The sequence below is a fragment of the Artemia sp. Qi Xiang Cuo genome, chromosome 4, assembly GCF_049724085.1.
Source record: "Artemia sp. Qi Xiang Cuo chromosome 4, ASM4972408v1, whole genome shotgun sequence".
NCBI lineage: Eukaryota > Metazoa > Arthropoda > Branchiopoda > Anostraca > Artemiidae > Artemia > Artemia sp. Qi Xiang Cuo.
This window is the reverse complement of record NC_142797.1, coordinates 80,853,061-80,876,958: the sequence shown is the minus strand read 5'-3', so window position 1 is coordinate 80,876,958 and position 23,898 is coordinate 80,853,061. Positions and strand designations below refer to the sequence as shown.

Below are 23,898 nucleotides of genomic sequence, written 5' to 3'. Positions count from 1 at the left end.
AATCGAATGGGCCTTTTCAAAGTTTCTACGACATCTCCTTCGATACAAAGTTCCCTGGCCCAAAGAAAAAAAAATAATAGATTTTGCCAACATCGTTCTTTACTGAGGCATTGCGATTGCACTGCCTATGATAGCCCCGAAAGTTTCAACTTAATGCTCCCAGTCGTTCCCGATATATTGCTGAAGTTTTTTGTCAGCAACAGTACACACTTTGCCTTTTGATTGGTTTTTAAAGAATAAAGAATCAATTGTATAATTGTGGGGGGTTGACATAAATAATATCCTAAGAGACATAGCTGCTAGACTGTTCGACTCCACTAAACAAAATGGGTGTCTCAAAGTTTTGATTCATGTGTTTGGAAAATGAATGGTCTTGGGAGGAGGGCTGCTTGCTCTCCAATCTCTTTTTACTTTAACAAATGACACTAAAACTTTTAATCTTGAATCAGATTAGTTCCTTTAAAAGTATCAATGATATTTCTACCTATTTTAGAGCGGCATTGCCAATATTATTGTTCATTTGGTCCTTTTAAAAAAAACTGCATGCGTAGAGTTTTTTGTTTAGTTGAAATTCCCTCTCAACGTTACCTAAGAGTATCACCTTAATAACCTTAGCATCAATTGTTACAGTAAATGTAGTGGTAGTATTAATAGTATATACATAGTGCCTTCTGGATAGTTAAAAATTCGCCACAACGTACAATTAAAGGTCTAACCTGACAGTATAAGGTTTTTTTGAGATATGGCCTTGTCACTTTTTTTTAAATCTACCTACTCATAGTGTGTTTTTGTTTGGTTCAACATCCGCCTAAATATCAAACAGTTCGTGGTAACGAACTGTAAGTAAGGAGCGACCCGGATCAATGGTAACCGAAACTCTAGAAAACGCGTTTTTGGTACCAATAGATACATCAAAAGAATCAGATATCAATGTTGATTTCAAATATATAACTTTTATCAAGTTTAGTGCTACCCATCAAAAGTTACACGCCTGAGAAAATTTGGCTGATTTTCAAAAAAGGGGGAGAGACCCCATAAAAGTTATAGAACCTTAATGAAAATCACACCATCATATTCAGCGTATCAGAAAACCCTACTGTAGAGGTTCCAAGCTCCTATCTACAAAAATGTGGAATTTTGCATTTTTTTTTTGCCAGAAGAAAGATCACGGATGCGCGTTTATTTGTTTTTTTGTATTTTTTTCAGGAGTGATCGTATCGACCCAGTGCTCCTAGAATACCGTGGGTGGGCTCATTGGAACGGAAATTAAAAGTTTTAGTGCCCTTTTTAAGTGACCAAAAAAAATTGAGGGCAACTAGGCCCCCTCCAACGCACATTTGTTTCCCAAAGTCATCCGATCAAAATTTTGAGATAGCCATTCTGTTCAGCATGGTCAAAAATATGATAACTATGTATTTAAGGATGACTTAATTCCCCGAAGTCCTCGGGGGGAGAGCTGAAAGTTATGAACTTTACCAAATGTTAACATATGGTATTGGTTATTGGGAAGTATAAAGACGTTTTCAGGGGGGATTTTTTCTGGTAGTGGGGGAGGGGGGTGGGGTGGGGGTTATGTGGGAGGATCTTTCCATGAAGGAACTTTCATGGGGGAAGGGACATTGCTATGAAGGGGGCGCCAGATTTTCCAGCATTCTTTAAAAAAAGACCAGAAATCAAATAAATAAAAATAAGTTTTTCAACTGAAAGTAAGGAGCAACATCACAAATTAAAACGAACAGAAAATATTACGTATATGATTGGGTTCACCCCCTAGTCAATACCTCCCTCTTTAAGCCAAAGATGTTTTAGTACTTTCATAAGAGCTATTTATTCTAATTAACGGCCTTTGTGATTAAGGGTCATTTTTAAAGAACAAATTCGAAATTTAGCCTAAAGAGCAAGGTATTGACTAGGGGGCGAATTCCCTAATATACGTATTAAGAATATATGAATATAGAAGTTCGTTACGCAAGTTAATTCGTAAGTTACGTATTATTTATTGCTAATAAAAACGTTCGTAAATAAAATTAAACAAGTTTCGAGAAAGCCATTTAACTTAATAAAAGTAAAATTAATATGAAAATTTTGTTGTAATTATTCATGTACGGTGAGCTAAAATCAAAACCTGTATTAATTCAAAAACGTTCAAAAATTAAATAAAAAAAAAAAAAAATTTAACTGAAAGTAAGGAACGACGTTAAAACTTAAAACGAACAGAAATTATTCCGTATATGAAAGGGGCTGTCCCCTCCTCAACGCCTCGCTTTTTACGTTAAAGTTTGACTTTCTCACAACTTTATTTTTCTAAAAAATAAAAAAATTTAGCGTAAAGAGCGAGGCGTTGAGGAGGGGACAGCCCCTTTCATATGCGGAATAATTTCTGTACTGGTATTTCTGTATAGTATTGGTTTTGGTTTATTGGAAAGCCATTTATCACAAGAAAAGTAAAATTAATATGCAAATTTTGTTTTACTTATTCAATAACGGTGAGCCAAAATAAAAGCTGCATTAACTAAAAAACGATCAGAAATTAAATTAAAAAAACAAGTTTTTTCAACTGAAAGTAAGGAGCGACATTAAAACTTAAAACGAACAGAAATTATTTTCACCTCACTATCCTTAGTTTTAATAGTAGCAATAGTCAAAGTAGCCTCAGCCTTAGTGGCAGTTGAAGTAGTAATAATAGTAGCAGTTGGAGTATTATGATAAGAAGCAGTAGAATAAGGATACAAAATTTTCCTTTGGTTAGTTCAAAACCTGCATTTGGTTAGTTTTACAACCTGCATACAGACGGCATGTTGAGATTCAGTTCACCTTCTCTCCTCATAATTTTTTTAAAATTTCACCTCCATACCCTTAGGAATAGTTGTAATAGTGGTCACAGTAGTAGTATATATACTACTATTGATAGTAATAGCAGTAGTACTAGTAGCAGCAGTAGTATTAACGTATTGCCTTTTGTCAGCAGCACATACCTCGCATCAACTCCTGGAAGTTTCAACTTAATACTATCAGCCAAGACTTTGACATTGCTGATATGTCCCTTTGATAACCTTTATGTTCATACATATCTTGAAATTTTCATCTTAATGCTCTTAGCCTTACAACTCATTGCAATAGAAATAGTAGTTGAAGTAGTAGCATTAGTAGTAGTAATAGAAGTAGTAAATGAACGAGTGATAGCAGTATCAGTAGTATCATGCGCAAATTGCTTTCGGTCAGATGATCTTTCCCTATAAGCACTCTCTGATAGTTCCAACTCAATACCCAATCCAATTCTTGAGATACGCTTTTTTGACATTGTAAAGGTACATAGCGTCTTTTGATTGAATTCAAATTTCCCCTCAATATTTTAAATGGAGTAGTGTGGTAGTAGTGGCGGTAGCAGTAGTAGTGGTGGTTGTTATAGCAGTAGTGATAGTAGTGATAGGTGATATAGAATTGGTTTACTCAGCCAGGAAGTATGGGGTACATAGACAGGGAGTAGGGCTCATGATGAATAATGAAGCTGCTAAGTCTTGTTTAAGCTTGGGAGGTATTAATAGTTGAAAAATAATAGCTCATTTTATGCCTAAAAGTTCAGGGTATCAGTTATAGTAGTATATGCCCCTGTAGAACCGACTGATCGAGATACTAGTAACTAAGATGAATTTTACTTACAGTTACATAAGCAAATAGACAGGGTCCCAGGTAGAAATATGATGCTGTTACTAGGAGATTTTAATGCCCAGGTCAGTAGAAATAGAGATAGATGGCATCCTAACCTAGGTAAATTTGGTGTAGGAAAAGAAAACAGTAATGGATACAGACTTTTGTAGGTATAACAATCTAGTCATAACCAATACGGTGTTTGGTCGTAAAATGGTTCATAAGTTAACATGGTATTCACGTGATGGTGAGACAGCAAACTTTATTAATTACGTTATAGTAAACCAAAGACTGGCAGGATCAATACAGGATACTAAGGTATACAGGAGTGGTGTTATTGATGTTAAAAGTAAAGATCACCATCTAGTAGTGTCAAGGGTTAATTTAAAGCTCAAATTTCGGAAGGGTAACTACCTCCCGGCAGTTATGATGTTGGTAGACTCCAGTTTGAGAGAAACTTTCCAGGAACAGTTGAATACAAAACTTGAGATTTTATTGAGACTTGAAAGTTTGTTCTACCTTGGATGTGAAGGAAGATTTGTTTTGTGAGGAAGAATTAGCGACAGTACTAAAAGCATTAAAAAATAATAAGGCTCCAGATACTGATAGGGTGGTAAATGAGTTTCTTAAATATGGTGGCTCTGAGGTTAAAAATAAATTACTGAAGATTATGAATATAATGTTTGAAAAAGTGGAAGTACCTGACGATTTTAGAAAAACCTTAATTAAGCCACTTTATAAAAAAAAGTGATAAAAGTGAGTGTGGTAATTATCCAGGCATTAGTCTGGTCTCTGTAGTTAGCAAATTACTTTGTAAAATGATACTTTTTCGACTGAGAGATGCCGTAGACAAAGTTTTAAGAGAAAAACAATGTGGTTTTAGAAAAGGCAGAGGATGTGTCGACCAAATTTTCAATCTTCGGTTAATAATAGAGAAGTGCCTGAGTTGTCAAACACCTTTGGTCCTCAGTTTTATAGATTTTGAGCAAGCGTTTGATTCTGTTGATAAAAGAGCTTTAGCAAAGGTTTTATCCTTGTATGGTATACCAGACAAATACATTAAACTGATTAGTGCTATGTACGAGAATAACACTGCTGCGGTTAAGGTAGGAAATGAGGTTAGCAGCTGGTTTTATATTAAATCAGGAGTTAAGCAGGGGGTTGTGTTTTATTCCCCTTTATATGGATTATTTTGAGAGACTATGTCTTAATTAGCACAGGGAAGGCAATGGGAGACCACAGAATCAAATGGGGAGGGAAAAGTCTCCTGAGCTTAGATTACGCTGATGATTTAAGTATCCTAGAGGAAAGTGCGAGTAAAATGAACGAACTTTTAGAGTTTCTGCCAGTTCAGGGTGCTAGAATAGGTTTAAAAATCTATGTTAAGTAGACTAAGTCACTAATGCTAGGAATAAGTGAAGAAGAAAAGGTGAAGTTGGGTAATGAAAAGATTGATCAGGTGGGCATCTTCACTTACCTTGGAAGTATTATTAGTAAATATAGTGGGAGCAGTGAAGATGTTGAAAGTAGAATAGCCAAGGCTCAGGGTGTTTTTTCACAGTTAAAAAAAGTTTGGAAAAATAGGAAGATAAATCTGCAAACCAAGATTAGAATATTAGAAGCTACAGTGATGACAGTAGTCAAATATGGCTCTGAAGCATGGGCGCTTCGAAAAGCGGATGCAGATAAGCTAGATGTTTTCCAGAGAAATTACTTAAGGTTCTTTCTGGGTATCCGGCTGACTACCGTCTTTCAAACAATAGACTGTACGAAAAATGTGGTTCAATTCCGCTCTCTAGGGCTATGATGAATGAAAGGTTGAGGTGGCTAGGGCACGTTGTGTGGATGAAGGGTGACAGATTGCCGAAGATTGTTCTTTTCAGCCAACCGTCTAGGGCCAAACGGAAGGCAGGTCGTCCTCGTCTTGGGTGGGAGGACGTCATAAAGAAAGATTTAAAGCAAATGGGAACTTTAAGGGAGGGTGTAAAAAGGGAGGCTTTGAATAGGCTGGGATGGAGGAAGAGCGTGCATAGCTGCGTTGGCCTCAGGCGGCTTGGTGCTGTGGTGAGTTTTTAGTAGTAGTAGTAGTAGTAGTAGTAGTAGTAGTAGTAGTAGTAGTAGTAGTATACACATAACAATTTTTGATTTAGTACAACACTCCCCTCAAATATCTCTTAAAGGCTGGCCTCAACGCCCTTCGTCTTTTCTGGAAAGTAAAGCTCAAACATGCATACCATTCTCAATAACATAGCCTACTATTTGTAAGCATGAACAAATTTCATAACTTACGGCCCTTGCCCTGAGGACTGTTGGGAGGCTTGCATACCCAAAGACAAAGTCACTGGACCCTAATTATTCTCTTAAAATTTTAAAAGAGTAACTTAATAACTCTTGAACAAAATTTTTGAACAATTTTGGAACAGAAAACGCTTAAATTTTTTCTTGGATGTGTTTTGGAGAATGATAGGTTTTAGGGGACAGGAGGGTAGGGTTTGGGGTTTGCTGCCCTTCATTCACTTTTGAATTTTACAAAATGCACTATAACTTCCAATTTCAAATCAAATGAGTCAAATTTGAAGTTTACATGACCACCGGTTAGATAAGAACCTTATATGCCCCTGGGCATAACTTAAAACCCTTGCCCTTGAGCTCTGGAGGGGGGGAATCATAATGAAGAAATATTTATATACTCTTTAGAATATTGTGAAAAAAAATGGATATCTCAAAGTTTCTATCGGATGCATTTAGGGAAGATACTACATAAGTAGGGGGAGGGGTTATCTGCTCTCCGATCACCTTGACTCCTAAAAAGAGCACTAGAATTTTTGATTTCAAATCCGATGAGCCGCCTCTGAAGTTTATACCACCTCCTATTCCATAATACCCTTATATGACCCCGGGGCATAACTGACAACACTTCCCCTGAGGGCTATGGGACTTATGTCATCCTTAAAGACATAATTGGCAGACCTTTCAACTACGCTGAAGAAAATTGTTATCTCAAAATATTTATTGGAAGTGTTTGGTGAAGTGATGGGCATGGGAGGGGGCTGCTTACCCTTCAATCCCTTTCGACTATTAAATAGAGCACTAGAGATTTCAATTTCCAATCAAATGAGCCCCTTTTAAAGTTTCTTCGACAACTCCTTCTATACGAAATTTTTTTCTCTAAACCCCCCCCCCCCCCCAAAAGATTAATACAAATAAAACAAATAATATATTAAGACCATTTCAATCTTTACTAAGGCACCGCTATTGTGCTGCTGTAAGAAATGTCCTTCTAATTTTAGATTTAATATCAAGTTGCTATGAATTTGGTAGAATCCGGCTTAAGCCAATGTTCTTTCAGAGTATATTTCTGATGAACTAATTTTGTAACCCTTTCCCATTTTAACACAGTTTCTTTATTTTGCAATACACACCCTTTCTTAGAAGGATTGAATTTAGATACGTTTGTTTGACAGAACATATCCTTTTATATAGCGTGAGATTGACCATTAGAAGTCAGTTGGTGTTATGGCTTTGCTCAAGCTTTTCGTATGCATGTAGAATGTAAGTCTAATGTGTTCCTTGCTCTTTCTTAATTTTATTATGTTAAAATCCTAGTAAATGGGTATATATCCCATTCTTTAATATTATTATTAGATTCTTTTAAGCAGGAACATATTAGTCTTAATATATTAGTTATAATGCTTGCTTTTCTTTAATAATAATAAATTTTACTTCTAGAAATTATATGAACAATAATTGATGTTTGATTGTTAATAATAATTATTGAATTTTGATTTATAATGAAATAGCTAACTAAAAAGTTCTATTCTTTAATAATAAAATCTAGCTTTTCTTATAACTGTGTTGTCTTGTATATTTTATTACGATGATTAGGATTTTGTCAGATATCTCTCTCACTTGGTTCATTTCTTCTATTGAGGCTTATTTAGGGGTACTCGGGTCTCATGGCTGAGTTTGGGCATGGAGTCATCACCATGAGAAGACCCCCCTCTTACAAAATGGTGGCAGCGAAAACGCGATGCGATTCTATTGCATTAAAAGCGCCTCTTTTTAACGCTACGCTTAATTTTGAGAGAGCAGAATCTTGATCATAAATCCTTTTTGTAATATTTTTTAATAATTAATTTAACATAATTAATTGAATCCCTTTAATTTTTCTTCGCCTTCACTGCTTGCCTGTACGCTGATGCTTTTTTTAGATTTATAAAAAAAAGACTAACCGCAATAATAAAATTGAAACAGTCAAACAATAATTGGATATTGCTCAACTTGGTACCCTCATAAAAGAATTGTTGGTTGGTGGAGTATGAGAATAGATAGCATTTTCCTCGGTTCCAGTTCACTCAAATAGGATTAGTTGGTTGCTTAAGTTTGGTAAGTTATAATTAAATTCTCCTTAAGTAATGTCCCTACCTCGGGAAAATGATAAACCGGAAGTTTCAGCCCTTGGGCAAGCTTCTAATGTTAATACAGGAGCTACCCCAGCTCCAGTATTCCAACATGTAGCTTATAGTACAATTGACCCAATTTCGAAAGTAAAAAGGTTGATTAAACCACAGAAAATTTCTAGTTGGGTTAAGAACTTTCAAAGAGTTTGTAGATTAATGGGATTAGAAGAATCAGTAATGATCGAAAGGTACGCTTCTTTAATGTCATAGGAACCGTCGATCTCGTATATACAAAAATATGTGACCTCTACAGATTTTTCTGGGCTAAAGGACTCCCTGTGCTCGGCTTTTAGTTATATAATTTCACTGTCCAACATATTTCAACATATTATGCAAGTTAGTCAAGAAAATAATGAGCCATTCGTAAGATTTTTATGCGCATTAATGTAGAATTTGAGAGCTATTCTTCTTTAGTTAAAAATGTTCCGGGAAGCTAATTTCTCCTTCCAGTATCAACTTATTAAAACAGCAGTCCCTTGAACAAGGATTACATGAGAATATCAGAAGATTCATTCGTGACCCAGAGTTCTGCGCAGATATTGCGAAAGTATTTCAAAGGGCGAAATTATACGAAGAAATTAACGGAATTTATTCAGGGATGGCCTCCATATCAGCGGCGGTGTCCACACCCTCTGATAATTTAAGTAGCCGAGGTTCTCGTTATGAGCCTAGAAGAGGACGGTTTTTGAACAATAGGGCCAACTTTCATAGAGGTCGTGGGGGCTATATTCCTCCTAATAATGACTCATATGTCGATCCCCCCACCGGGGTAATTTCAGAGAAATAAATTCCAGAAATTTTCGGTCTTCTTATAGTAACCGAGGTAATCGAGGTCCGAATCAATCTGGCTACTCTAGACGGGGAAATTTTTATAACTCGTTTAATTCTCAAGAAAGTACTCATGGATCAAGGCGCTAATCCGATTCCAATCCAGACAACTAATGCTAATGCTTCAACTTCCGTTAGTAATAATCCTGATATACAACCGAGAAGAAGTGTTTTCTGTGTTATATGTAAAACAGATAATCATCACACTTATAACTGTGAAATTGTTAAAAAAGGCCGACAGGCTATTCAGGCTGAAAACACAGAACAGGGAAACTAAAGGGGCCAATTAGTACGGAAGAGTCTATTTTGGCTTTTCATGATTCAGAATCTCTTCATAAACCTTGTTTTTTAAATTTTTCTAATAGTAATATGAACTCTTTTCCGCTTTTTAATAAGGTTTTAATTTATAATGTGAAATGTGACTCCTTTTTGGACTGTGGTTCAGAGAAGTCTCTCATTTCGAAAGCCTTCTTTGATTCCTTGCCTCAGCGTAATAGAGAACCTCTAAAACCTACAAATACTGTGATTAAATTACTATCAGGACATCAATTACCTGTAGTGGGCATTGCAAGGTTACCATTGATATTACCTGGTACAAATATGACAGTTAATCTTTACTGGGATTTTTGGTAGTTGATAATTTACCTTTCGCTGTAATCTTAGGGTTTAATATTATGCAAGAATTGGACACGTTCTTGCACCTTCATGAAAGGAAATAAAAATTTGGAACCAGGGTCAAAAATCAAGCGGGTCATATTGAAGCACTAGCATGCGGGAGTGTAGTAGTGAGGTGTGACACACGAGTTGACCCTGGAACATTTAAAAGTATAGATTGTAAGCTGATTACTGCAGAAAACATTTCAATTATTAATGGCGATAACTTAATTATTAGCCTTAAATCAGATTATGAAAAATTTTACATGACAATTTAGATACTGTTCAGGGACATTTAATACATTTTCTTATTTTTAATGACTCTGAGGGTACTTTGGAACTATCAATTCACACAGAAATATCATACTTTTCGCGTGTGCCCAAAGAACAGTGAGGAGAATTTTTAGAAACTTCTGATGATTTAAAGTCAGTTGAGGACAATTATGTTGCTACGTATGATGATGAATAATGTCTTTATAAGTTTGATCTTTATCCTGTACCAACAGTAGTTTTCCAATAGTTAATTATATTGCTCTTAGCTCATAAAGGTTGGTTTACCCATCATGAGTATGATGTATGTAAAAATGATTTAATGGTTTTTCAACCTGATATACACCTACCACTTGAAACAGATTTCAAACCACCCAAGCAATTTAGAATTCCCCATAAGATGGCTTTAGTGCTAGAAGAACATATACAAGCTATGCTAAAATCCAGCATTGTAGAGGAAAGGACATCTTCCCTCCCTTCTCCTGTTTTCCTTATAAGGAAACATTCTGTCAGTAAAAATGAGGCTCTTAACAGAGAAAATACTCGATTTCTAATTGATTTACGTACAGTTAATAATAACATGAAAGAGAGCCTTCTTAATCCCTCGAACTTCTGACATTTTACAAAATATGTCGAAAGAAACGTTCTATAGTGAATTTGACATGCGCAGTGGTTTTTTCCAAATTTCTATTGATGAAAGGTACCAAAAATTCTTCTCGTTTTTATCACCTTTAACTGGCCGCAGCCATTGCTACACAAGAATACCACAGGGAAGTGTATTTGGGCCAAAAGCTTTCGCTAGCTTCATGGATAAATTATTTCCAGAAAGTTATCGTTCCTTCATTTTAAATTTTTTTTATGATTTATCTATTAAAACAAAACCTTCAAACCTTAATGAGCACTTATTTCATCTCCAGAGATTCTTTGCGCGTTTAAAAACTTATAACATTAAATTGTCAGCGTCTAAGTCACAACTTTTTAAAGAATCTATTCCAGTATTAGGATTCATAGTGTCACGTGACAAAATTAAACCTCAATTGCCCAAATTAGATGAAATTGAAAAATTAGTAAGGCCAGAACATATTTCTGAATTAAGATCTCAATTAGGACTTTTCAACTATTATAAATGCTTTTATCTTAATTATCATGATTTAATAGCTCCTTTGACAAGATTATTAAAGAAGACCCAAGCGTGGACATGGAAGGAAGAGCAAGAGATCGCTTGGTTGTCCTTAGTTGGACAAATAACTCGTAAAGATAGTGAAATTGTAATTCATATGGCAAACCCTGAAAAGGATTTTTAGTTATTTGTTGACTCTTCTGAAAATGGGGTCGTGGCTATTCTTTGTCAGGAAAAGGATGACGGAAGGATGGGAGTCGTTTGTTCTTTTTTTAGAGTTTTCTCTAAACCATTTTACAAGCAGTCTTCTATCGTTAGGGAATTATACGGCTTATTTGAAACTCTAAAAAGCTCTCAGATTCAGTATTATATTTGGGGAAGACGGTGTAATATTTATGTGGACGCTAAAAATTTAGAGTATTTACGTAAACACCGGGATCTCTCTAGTAAGATGTACCGAGTATCGTTACTGATGGATAATCCCTTATATACGTATAGACACATTCCTGGGACTAAAATGATAGCTGATATTTTATCGAGGCCATGTCGGGAGATCATAGACAGTAGTCAGACCTTATATCTCGTTCATAACGAACTAGAATTTTTAGCAGCGGGCGTGTTTATTAGTAATCTTAATATAGATTGCTTATGTCTGCAAGCTGAGGAATTTAGCCACGGACCAATACGGGATCCCGAGTTACGAATTGTTATTGATTTAGTGAAAGAGCCGGATGTGTCGAAGGACCACCGTGCTCAAAAGAGGAGCTCCATATATGATAAGGCCGCTGAGTCACAAGTGGATACTAACCCACATTTCTGGTGTGAACCAGGGAACCAGAAGGATTGGCCAATCCGCGGTGAGCATAGTGTCTACCGCATTTTTAATTTTGATGATATGGATATTGAAAAAAAGAATATATTTGATAAAGTCTCTTCGTGGTTCGTTCCTATTATTCAAGAGTTAGTTTTAATAGATGACGTTCTCTATAGAATTGACTATTCACCAAATAGTTATTCTAGGCTAAACCAAAAAGTAGCTGCAGAACCATCTATTCAGATAGTTTTGCCTAGAGCGATGATTCCAGGCATCTTAAAATTATTTCATGATCATTTATTGCTTGGTAGCCATGCCAGCTACGAAATAACGTTATGGAAACTCCGACAGTTTTGTATTTTTGAAAATATGGCCTCCATTATTAAGGAATTTGTCGCTAATTGTGATTTATGTAACCGCGCAAATTGTAAGAAAATTAAACCTCCTCTCGGAGAAAATTTTACACCATTTATGCCTTTTTTGGCTTGGGGAATTGATGCTGCAGGCCCGTTCCCAATAACAAGTGCAGGTAATCGCTACGTATTGTTAGGTGTAGATCTTTTCAGTGGATTAATTGTTTTGCATAGTGTACCTTCGTTAAATACCGAATTTACAATGAAATTCTTATGGGAAAGAATTTTCGCTTATTATGGACTGCCTGAGGCAGTGCTCTCTGACCATGGGTCAAATTTAGACTCCACAGAGATCAGAAAAATGTTTAAAGAATTAAATTGCAAAGATATATTCCAGTCCGTATAACCCACAAAGCAACGGCGCTGTGGAACATAAAGTAAAGATATTGAAAAAGATTCTTTCACACACATGTGCAAATCTTTATCAAGTAGAATGGGATCAAAAATTACCGCTTATTATGTTAAGCATGAATGCATCTTTGAATAGTGTGAAGAAATTTTCTAGCTTTATAATAGCACATGAGTTTAATGGGAGAACCTTGGCCGATTTGGCAATCGGAAAACCAACAACTGTAAGTTACTTCGACGGCTATGAATCATATGTAACACGGTTAGTTCAGAATATAAGCGAAATACATCAAGTGTGTGCTAATGAAATTAAAATTCAGAGAGCCAAACAAGCTCATCATTATAATAAGACATCAAAGTAAGCTATTATTGAGCTGGGTGACATCGCAGACTGTCGGAACATTACTTCAGTATAAAGAAATTCAACCAATTACTCTTTTCGTGGTCCATATGTTGTTTTGTCACAATTGTTTGGGACTGTTTTCTATTTAGGATCATTAAATAACTCTGAAGGACATAAAAGAACTGCCAATGCCAGGCATTTAAAAAAATTGGATCATGAACCTTTTTTAAAGTATAATCCAAAATACGCGGAGCCTTATGATAAGCTCATCACTAATTCAGAGAAAAGGATGGAAAATTCCAAGTCAGAATGCAATGACTGTACACCTGATGCAGGTGAAAAGGCACCCTATAATCTTAGGACAAAAAGAATAAATCCACTATTAATGTTGGAAAATGTAGTACCTGGATCTGCTCCTGACTCAGGAACGGAGCAAGAGACTCCGTATTCTCTTTCTGATCATCGTCCCAATTGGAAGATTGTGCTTCCGAAAATAATGCTACGTAACTATCTGCTATGCAGCAGGAACCTTTAATTGACTCCGAATTTCATTCCTCTATACATAGTAAAGATTCTGATCCAGTAGTTGTAGAACAACAGACTGTAACAAAAGAAAGAGAGGGTAATCCATTCTACTCGTTAAGAAGGTTAAAATAACCGTTGTATTCAGCTTATCCATATTAGCCTTCATCACTTCTAAATTTTCCAGCAACCTCATCCGTTTCTTTCAATAGTAAATTAAACTCTTGCTATTTATTAAATTCTTATAGGCACTAAGTTTTATATCCTCTTTGTCAACAAGGAATAAAAGTGATACTAATTTTGCTTTATTAAAGTTTTAAACCTGGTTTTTGTATTGTGTTAATAATTTAAAAAAATAAAGATTTTGGCTGAAATTAGGGGACTATTAAGTGTTTCATTCATTTTAATCATATGAATTTAAATTTTTTCAGATGTTTATTAAAATGGATCGATGTTGTATTTTAAATTAATTTCCTTCTTATGATATTGTTGCCAAATAATTCCGATATTACTGAGGAACCAAAAATATTTTAAGACGGGAAAACTGGATTTCAATTTACGAGTGAATTGGTCAACTGAACACAATGGTGACTAGATGAAATGATAAAAATTCTAATTCATTGAAATTGACCTGTTTCTTGCTTTTTCTTTTGCCTTTAGCCCCAACAGAATAGACATAATTAGTACTTAACTTAGAAAGAAGGTGATGGATTTAGTTATGATAGTTGGTTTGGGTATGTTTTAGCTTGATGGTTGTTATGTTGCGATTCTTCCCTAGTTACTGAGTTTCTATTAACTTTTAAGCACCAATTAATATAACAATAATGTATGTAGTAATTAATAAAAAATATATATATATATTTAAATCCACTATAAAAATTTAATGAGAAGAAAATTTACCTCTAAATAATATTTGACCTTCTAAAACCTTTTAATTATAAAATGATAGTCGGTTGTTGTCCTTATTCTGTTCAATGGCCTTGAAGAAAAGAAAAGGGAATCGTGTTGTAAAAAAGGTTCTACGTTCCTTAATGACACGATATGGCACGATCGTAGATGTGTGGAAAATAGACCCAGTACCGAAAATGATAAAATACTATTAAATCATTAAAGGCTAGCGAACAGAAGCTACCTTCAGCTGATAATCTTCTGTCTATTAATAGTCTTACAATTTTCTTGGTCACTTACTCATTCAATAGCGTTGCAGCCTAAAATTCAATTAATTTTCTATTGCTGTATACTAATTATGTATTTAATTCTGTGTTTCTCTGTTTCCTTGTCTCATGATTTATCCTTGTAGAGGCCAGCGCCATTGAGTGGGACGACTATAATAGTTTTCTATAGTTATTCGAAGATATCAGCATAATAATATCTTTAAAAACTTTCACGCAAGCTTATATTACAAGGTCGGATTTGTAAGAAATGTCATTCTAATTTTAGAATTAGTATCAAGTTGCTATGAATTTGGTAGAATCCGGCTTAAGCCAATGTTCTTTCAGAGTATATTTCTGATGAACTAATTTTGTAACCCTTTCCCATTTTAACACAGTTTCTTTATTTTGCAATACACACCCTTTCTTAGAAGGATTGAATTTAGATACGTTTGTTTGACAGAACATATCCTTTTATATAGCGTGAGATTGACCATTAGAAGTCAGTTGGTGTTATGGCTTTGCTCAAGCTTTTCGTATGCATGTAGAATGTAAGTCTAATGTGTTCCTTGCTCGTTCTTAATTTTATTATGTTAAAATCCTAGTAAATGGGTATATATCCCATTCTTTAATATTTTTATTAGATTCTTTTAAGCAGGAACATATTAGTCTTAATATATTAGTTATAATGCTTGCTTTCCTTTAATACTAGTAAATTTTACTTCTAGCAATTATATGAACAAGAATTGATCTTTGATTGTGAATAATAATTATTGAATTTTTGATTTATAATGAAATAACTATTAACTAAAAAGTTCTCTTCTTTAATAATAAAATCTTAGTTTTTCTTATACCTGTGTTGTCTTGCATATTTTATTACGATGATTAGGATTTTGTCAAGATATCTCTCTCACTTGGTTCATTTCGTCTATTGAGGCTTATTTAGGGGTACTCGGGTCTCATGGATGAGTTTGGGCATGGAGTCATCACCATGAGAAGAACCAAAGACCCCCCCCCCTCTTACACTGCCTATGATCCTTGGACAGTTTTGAACAGACGGCTATCTCAAACTTTCTATCACATGCATTTCGAAAAATACGTAGTCGGAAGGGGGTGGGGGGTCAGCTGCCCACTGATATCTCTTACTCTTTAAAAGGACAGTAAAATTTCTAATTTCCAATCCGATGAGCCACTTCCAATGTTTACACGACCGCACTTTCTATAAGAACCTTATTTGCCCCCAGGGCATAAATTACAATCCTTGCCCTAAGGGCTGTGGGGGAGGGGGTTTCATTCTCAAAGACATAAATTTCCGGACTTTTAAACTACTCTGAACAATATGGCTGTTTCAAAATTTTGATTTGATGTGTTTGCACAAATAATTCGGATGGGGGAGGGGGTATAAAAAGGGCCCTTGCCCTTTTAATTTCCAATCTAACGAACCTTTCGAAGTTTCGACGACAACTCTGAACTAAAGAAACAAAAAAAAATAATAATAGATTGTTCCCACATCGCTCTTTACTTAGGCAGCGCTACTGCGCTGACTATGATTTGGGAAAGCATCTCAACAATTTTAACGTGTTCATTTCTGGTACATATTCATACCTTACCCCTTCGATACTATTGCTGTACCTTAGAAAATGATTCCTTTTTATATATTTTACTAATGTTCTTATGAGACTTAATTTGGGGAGAAAGTGCAAGAATAATATTTTTATTCGTGCGAATAAACAAGTAATCCCTCGGAGGGGGAAATCAAAGACTGAACAAGTCTATCACTTTTGAGTCAATCAAACAGTTCGAGGTAGCACACTGTAAGTAAGGAGCGACCCGGCTCAATAATAGCCGAAACTCTAAAAAACAACATTTTGATATCAATAGATACATCAAAGAACCAGATTTTATGCTGATTTCAAATATATAAGTTTCATCAAGTTTAGTTCTACTCATCAAAACTTATGCGCCTGAAATAATTTGCCTTATTTTCTAAAAAAAAGGGGAAACACGCCCTAAAAGTCATAGAGCCTTAATGAAAATCACACAATCAGATTCAGCGTGTCAGGGAACCCTACAGAACAGGTTTCAAGCTCCTATCTGCAAAAATGTGGAATTTTGTATTTTTTGCCAGAACAAAGATCACGGATGCGTGTTTATCTGGTTTTTTGTTTGTTTTTTTCCCAGGGGTGATGGTATCGACCCAGTGGTCCTAAAATATCGCGAGAGGCCTTATTCGAACGGAAATTAAAAGTTCCGCTATTACGAATAATGCACTTTGTTGGAAACAATCGGAAACAGACTAACCCACATTCCGCTAATGCAGAAATAACTGGGAGGAGCTTTTTGTTCGCACCGAGAACGAAGACCAGAAATAATCTGCGATAAGCTTACTGGATAATTATATGAATTGTGGTTTATATATATTATTGGTTATTGGAAAGTATACAGACGTTTTCAGGGTTTTTTTCTGGTAATGCGGGGGGGGGGGTGGGTGTAGTGCGTGTGAGGATCTTTCCATGGAGGAAGTTTTCATGGGGAAAGGAACATTGCTATCAAGGGGGTACCGGATTTCCCAGTATTATTTCAAAACGATCAGAAATTGAATAAAAAAAAGTTTTTCAACTGAAAGTAAGGAGCAACATCAAAACTTAAAACGAACAGAAATTATAACGTAAATAATTTGGTTCGCCCCCTAGTAAATACCTCGCTCTTTACGCTAAAGTTTTTTTTAGTACTTTCATAAGAGCTATTTATTCTAATTAACGGCCTTTGTGATTAAGGAGTCATTCTTAAAGAATTTGAAGAAAATTTGAACTTTAGCGTAAAGAGCGAGGTATTGAGTAGGGGGCGAACCACCTAATATACGTAATAAAATCATACGAATATAGAATTTCGTTACGTAAGTTAATTCGTAAGTTACTTATATTTGTTACTGATAAAAACGTTCGTAAATAAAAATAAACAACTTTCGAGAAAGCAAATTTATTTTTAGTTATTCATGTATGGTGAGGCAAAATCAATACCTTCATTAATTCAAAAATGTGCAGAAATTGAATAAAAAAAGCAAGTTTTTTTAATTTAAAGTAAGGAGCGACATTAACACTTAAAACGAACAAAAATTATTCCGTATATGAATGGGACTGTCCCCTCCTCAATTCTTCCCTCTTTACGCTAAAGTGCTTTATTGCTCTAAAAAATAGAGTTGTGAGAAAGAGTCAAACTTTAGCGTAAAGAGCGAGGCGTTGAGGAGGGGACAGCCCCTTTCATATACGGAAACATTTCTGTTCGTTCTAAATTTTAATGTCGCTCCTTACTTTCAGTTAAAAAAACTTGCTTTTTTATTCAATTCCTTCAAACATGACCCACGGGTTAAAATTTCTTTCAATTGTGGGAAGGTAGAACTGATTCCACTATTGGTAGCGGCGTATGTAGAGTCCCGTGTTTCTGTGGAAAATTTTGCATTGGAAGAACCCGTCAAAAGTTGGGAGAAAGGCTACACGAGTACAAACGTTCAACACACGAATTTCAAAAGTCTAAAAGAAAAAATGACTGTTCTAATTCTGCTTTAGTCTTCCATGCTTTTGAATACTCAGATACAGTGGGGCCGTTAAGCATATGAATCGTGCATTTCTGGCAAAAAGCACAAAAATCGGTTGAAATATAGATTAAAGCACGGGGAATCTAATGATGATGTGAAGCACGTCGAGCAGGAACTCTAAAGCACCTTTACGAGCATCCGACGCGCTAAAAGATGCGCATGTTTACCAGCATTTCTACACAAGCATAGGAATCTCTGAATATACATTTTAAGATATGGCGATTCCAATGTTGGCTATATAAAAAGTAAATGATCGCTCTAAAGTATAAAATAGAGCGCTAAAAAAGTTCGTAAAGCGCAAAATAGGAGCTTTTATTCCATGTAATGTCAAAGCAGGCAAAAACATAGTTTAGAGTACTAGAAGTCCAAAGATTACAAGCACAAGCTCAAGTCTGCGTGTCAAAGTGCAAATTTGTGCGCTCAAAAGCGCGCAAAAAGCACAAAAGTGAGGGAAAGTTTGAAGAAACTCTGGAAAAAGTGGTAATTTGGTACAATGTATTGAAAAAAACAATCATCACAGGTAGAAAGTCGAGCGATCGTTTACAGAATTTTTGCAATCGCTGAAAAGTGTGCTAAAAGCGCAAAACTCATCTGCTTGTTACAGATAGCTCAGATTTGGTAGAAACAGGGTTTGAAATAGCGAGAATCGAGTGGTTTTAAAAAGAAAGTGAATCTGTAAGCCCGGTTTTGGTCCTGGCATGCTCAATGCTCACTTCAAGCGTGAAAACAGAAAAATTTACAAAATTTTAGTTTCTTAAAACAATCGATAATTCGAAATAACATCGAACATGCAATACGAAGCGCGATTTAGAGCGTCCAGCAGAGCCCACGACGCTTAATGACACGAAGAGGATGAAGGATTTTGAACACACATAGAGACCTACTTGGCAATTTTTCAGAGATGCGCTACCAAAAAAGTCATTTCCGTTTGCTACTTTAGCTAACTTGTCTTGATTCTATTTTTTATTTGAAAATAGAAAAAAAATAATGCAATAATTATCACATAATACGGCACTTCGCTGAGATACCAGATCACATGTTAAACAACCGAAATTCTAAGTTAAGCACAAGCCTTAAAAGGGACATCAAAATACATAATACATAAAAATGCATTACACTTGGCAGGACCCGTCACAAGAACATAACTCGATGCGCTCAAGTGACCTGCTCTTGTAGTTGCAGCACCCAGAACATTGCTTTTTGCAACTATATCGTATAAGCTCTTGACCGGCAACAGAAGCTTGGGGAAGAGTTGACCATTGGGGAGCCTAAAGCTCATTGCTATTCTTTTCCAATCTGTTATCGTTTGGCTTCTTTTCGGCAATAATGGAAAGATGAGAACTGGACCATGCCTGGGCTTGAATATAAACGTACTGAATGTGCCAGTTTAGCACATCTTGGGTTGGCAGAAGTCATTCCATAGATTATCTTTTTTGTGAACACATACTTCCTCAACTTATTTACTGACTTTTTCCCACCTGTAATATACAGTTTTGGATCTGCCATATACAAGTAAAATGAACTTTTCAATCTGTGCTAAGTCGTTTTCATTGAGCTCTTGAAAATGAGAAGACATGCGGTTGAAGCCCGGTGCTATGGTACTGTGAGCTTTCCAGGCTTTCCAAAACCCTCCTTTGCCAGGCTACAGGAATGTGGACACAGTGTTGCAGCCACTTAGAGCATGGAAAAAAGCCGTGACTGTGCCTTTTCTTCTCCAAGTGCAATTGCTATGTCGTGAACAGGCAAGATACGAAAACTTTTCCCTTGGCCGTAGGCTACGTACAGTCGATCAACCCCAATAAGAAAGTACTTTGCTATGAACAGAACAACTACATCTGAATCAACTATTCTGACAGTGTTTAATTTCATGTTGTAGCGCGCTTGGTGAAGGCAGTGTAGGAGTATCCTGCTATCTCCCCCCTTGTGGTTGCTAGGATGAATTTCAGCCAAGTCAGTTGGAATAGTACATCTTGCACTATCACCAGAAGTCTCGACAAACAAATGATTGGTATCGGTTTCGCATATCTTTTTTGCCATGAACTTGAATAGGCTCTGCTTATTGTCTGAACACTGAAGGAAACTAGTCCAGTTTTTTGGAATTGGCGTTCTTTCTTCAACCTTTGTCTGATACACAGCCTTGCCGCGCTTTTCTCGTGTAGAAGTTTTCAAGCTGTCGGACTTAAAAACGTCAAAGACGACGTCAACTCGCTGTATTCACTTATGAACTGCTTACGAAGGTATTGGGAGATTTCTTCTGTAACATATTTACCAAACGTCTTGCTTTTTGGCTTTAAAAGGTGGACTAGGACAACACCATCAAAAACGTTGGAATCGGCGTGAGGTTTCACGGTCAAAACTTCAGAAGATTAAGCTGTTAGGAGAGTTACAATATCAGACTTCGTGCCGGATCTCAGATTATCCTTATCAGATATTGAAGGAGGGAAATACCGGTTCTCGTGTTTAAAACACTCTTCCAAATCAGCGCTTTTGGTGTTGCAGCCAATATAGAGATTGGCAAACAGGTCCGGATCTGACTTGGCCATCTGAAGGATCGATTTCCACTTTGGTATCGATGATGGGATTGGAGTTGAACATACTGGCATCTTGTTTTGGTGTATCGCTGAATCAATAGGTTTTGTACGTTTTACAAAACGCTCTTCCGCAAAAGTATCATACTGCGATTTGCCAACAATTTCCAGACTGCGGTAACTACTGATGGCACAAGAATGGGGCAGTCTCCAAGATACGATGGAAACGAGACTGTCATACATACTTTCGAAAGGATTACCTAATTCTGTTAGGGTATTTACTAGGTTTTTAGTGTTTGTCTGAAACCTCTTCTAAAATGCCCAGCCCATTTCGTGATGTTCTGCAGTTCGCTGTGTCTTGACATTTAGGAGTTCCTCAGTCATCCTTACCTTTCCCGGTGCTGCAATCACGAGTCCAATACCTTTTCAATACCCTTCACAGTTTTGATGTCGAATCCATTCGTTTGGTCTAGCGGGATAGAAGAAAATGGTTAGCCTGTAGCAGAAACTGTAGCAGACATTTACTTGTAGTGAGGCTGGTAAACTTGCGCTTTTTTAGAGCTTTGGGTGCTTTATAGGGCCCTATAGAGCAATCGGTCAACTTCATACCGATCACCATTTTGTTCCCCATATATCATACTATATCTCCACTTTCTCTGGAGTTTCTCAAAACGTTCCATCAGTTTTGCGCTTTTTGCGCGCTTTTGAATATGCAAATACACGCTTGGACAGACAAACTCGGCGCACTTCTTGTAATAGTCGAACCTCTAGTATTCTAAACAATGTTTTTGACAGTTATTCTTATTCCATTCAATACGCGCTTCCATTTTGCGCTTTAGGCACTTTTCTAGCGCTCTATTGCGCTCTTCAGAGAAATCCTTTGGTTTTTATTTAGCAACCATTTGAATCTCCATGTCTTAAAACGTATTGTCAGAAGTTTTGATGTGTCTGCAGAGAGACTGGCAAACTTGCTCTTTTTTTAGCATATCGGGTGCTCGTGAAGATGCTTTTGAGCATCCGCTCGACGTACTTCGCGACCTTGGACTCCCCGTGCTTTAACCTACATCTCCAACAATTTGGGTGTATTTTGCCAGAAGTGCACGATTCTAGTGATTTTTTCCGTTTAATGGCCCCACTACCAAAATGAGATGAACGAAGATACGTCTGGTCCCGAAGAGCTATGTAATCCTACCCACCTCCTTTTCTATGTTAAGTCATCCCAAGTTGTCCTTAACCTTAAGTGCCGCTAAATTTTATTGCCAAAAGTTCAGTTTCCCTCTCTTTTCTTTACTACTCCTAGGCGTTTTTATGTCACTGGAAACAAACATGGATGCAGAAAGCATAGAATTTGAACCTTTTAATATCCGTTCATTACTGGGTTGTATGTTAATTATCTAATGTGATGCTTTTGTATTTTATTTTCTATTTTATTTCCTATTTCTTTTTCCTAAATTCAGGTTTATAATTTTCTAATTTTTTTCAAGTAATATAAAACACTTTCATTGTTGTAACAATTATTCCGCTGTGAAATTTATATTCCCCTAAAACAATAGAATTAGAAACATTACTGAGAAAATCCTGCTTAATCCATATCATGTTTTCCAAATTGCTATCTATGCGACTAAAGCTACTAAATACATCTCTTTCTCATTAAAAAATAAAATAAAATAAAACATCTGTATGATTGATAATTCGAAGGTAATTTTTTTAGTAACACTTACGACTCTAGAATTACTAAAATTTATTTCACTGCTTGGAAAATGCCAAGTTTCAATGAATGCCACGATAAAGATAACTAAGCAATATATAAAATTAAGATCTCAAATAATAAATTACTTTTTGATCCTTTGCATTTTGTACATTTCAAAAATCAACTCAAAAAAGTTTCACGTTGACTTTTATACTCTATTGCATTAATTTTTCTTAAAATGTAAGGTAAATTTGGAAGGCAATCGTAGATTTTATACATCCTTCGCGATTTCATAGTGTAGAAATAATAGCATTGAATAAAAAAAAAAACGATGATAAATCTCAAGGGAGGAGTAATTTAAATTTAAGGGAGGGCAATAGTTCCTTGATATACTAACAGAAAAGATTTATGTATTGTTGATTTAACGATATTTTAAATGGAGCTATTGAATACTTTCAAGTTACTTAGGCTACAATTTACAAGGAAAACAGAAGAAAATATGCAGTCATATTTTTTAAATTAAAGTTTTTTTATATCGTTTCCATAGAAATATTCAAGAAATATGTAACTGAAGAAAAAGGGAATCCTTTTGATGACCTTTCTTGTATTCTAGATGAACTTTTTTCGTTCTTGTACACAACTGACAAAAATTTATCCATTTCTTAAATAAAATTTTAAACAAACTAATTCCCAGCTGCTAGTGCGGCATTTTACATTGCATATAGTGCGACATTTATTGTTGGTATTATATGCAGTTTTGTTTTGCTAGAATTATATGGATATTTGTATGTTATTAATTAAAAAAACTTTCCTAAAAATAAATTTTTAAAAGAAAAGTAAAGGTCATTTTAAACTGAAGATCAGTTTATAAAAATATATTTTAAAATTCAAATTCTAAACGGCAAGAATATACTATTAAAGAATAAATGAAACCCAAAACGAACAGAAATTAAATAAACAATCATAGCAAAAAACATACAACAAGTACTGATATAAATGAATGAATATATCTTAAAGCGAGTAGTGATTATATTTAACATGAAAATCAAGCTTAAAACGAAAACAAATGTTTTGCTATTAATGTATAAATGAATCTTAACACGAACCGAAATTAAATAAACAATCAATGCGAACAAACATACAATTTATATTAATGTAAATAAATAAATAAATAAATCTTAAAACGAGTGAAACTTAAAAAGAATATGCAAATCAAGTTTGAATCGAATAAAAATGACTACAAACTAGAGTTTGGGTATCGCCTCACTGCAGAAGCCTAAAACCTACTGCGTCATTGGCGCTTTACTGAAAACAATTCTTTGAAATGTTTTCACTTTTGTAACTTAAAGTAAACAAAAATTACTTAGGATTTTTTGGAATAAATATCAGCACATGTATATTAAATTGACAATGCACATTTTTTTTCGGTAAACTCATTTGATCTCTTTTTTCAGTAAAGTACAAATTATATTCTGGTTTTTAGAAAGTATAGGGGTTTTGAACCCTACTCATAA

At 35.4% G+C, this 23,898-nt stretch overlaps 1 protein-coding gene and 1 pseudogene across 2 annotated transcripts in view; both read left to right on the top strand.

The window, feature by feature from the left end:
• LOC148953487 (uncharacterized) overlaps nt 1-23,898 on the top strand; it is a 110,441-nt gene that overhangs the window by 61,994 nt on the left and 24,549 nt on the right. The window lies entirely within an intron of this gene.
• LOC148953489 (uncharacterized) lies at nt 8,064-9,521 on the top strand (annotated as a pseudogene).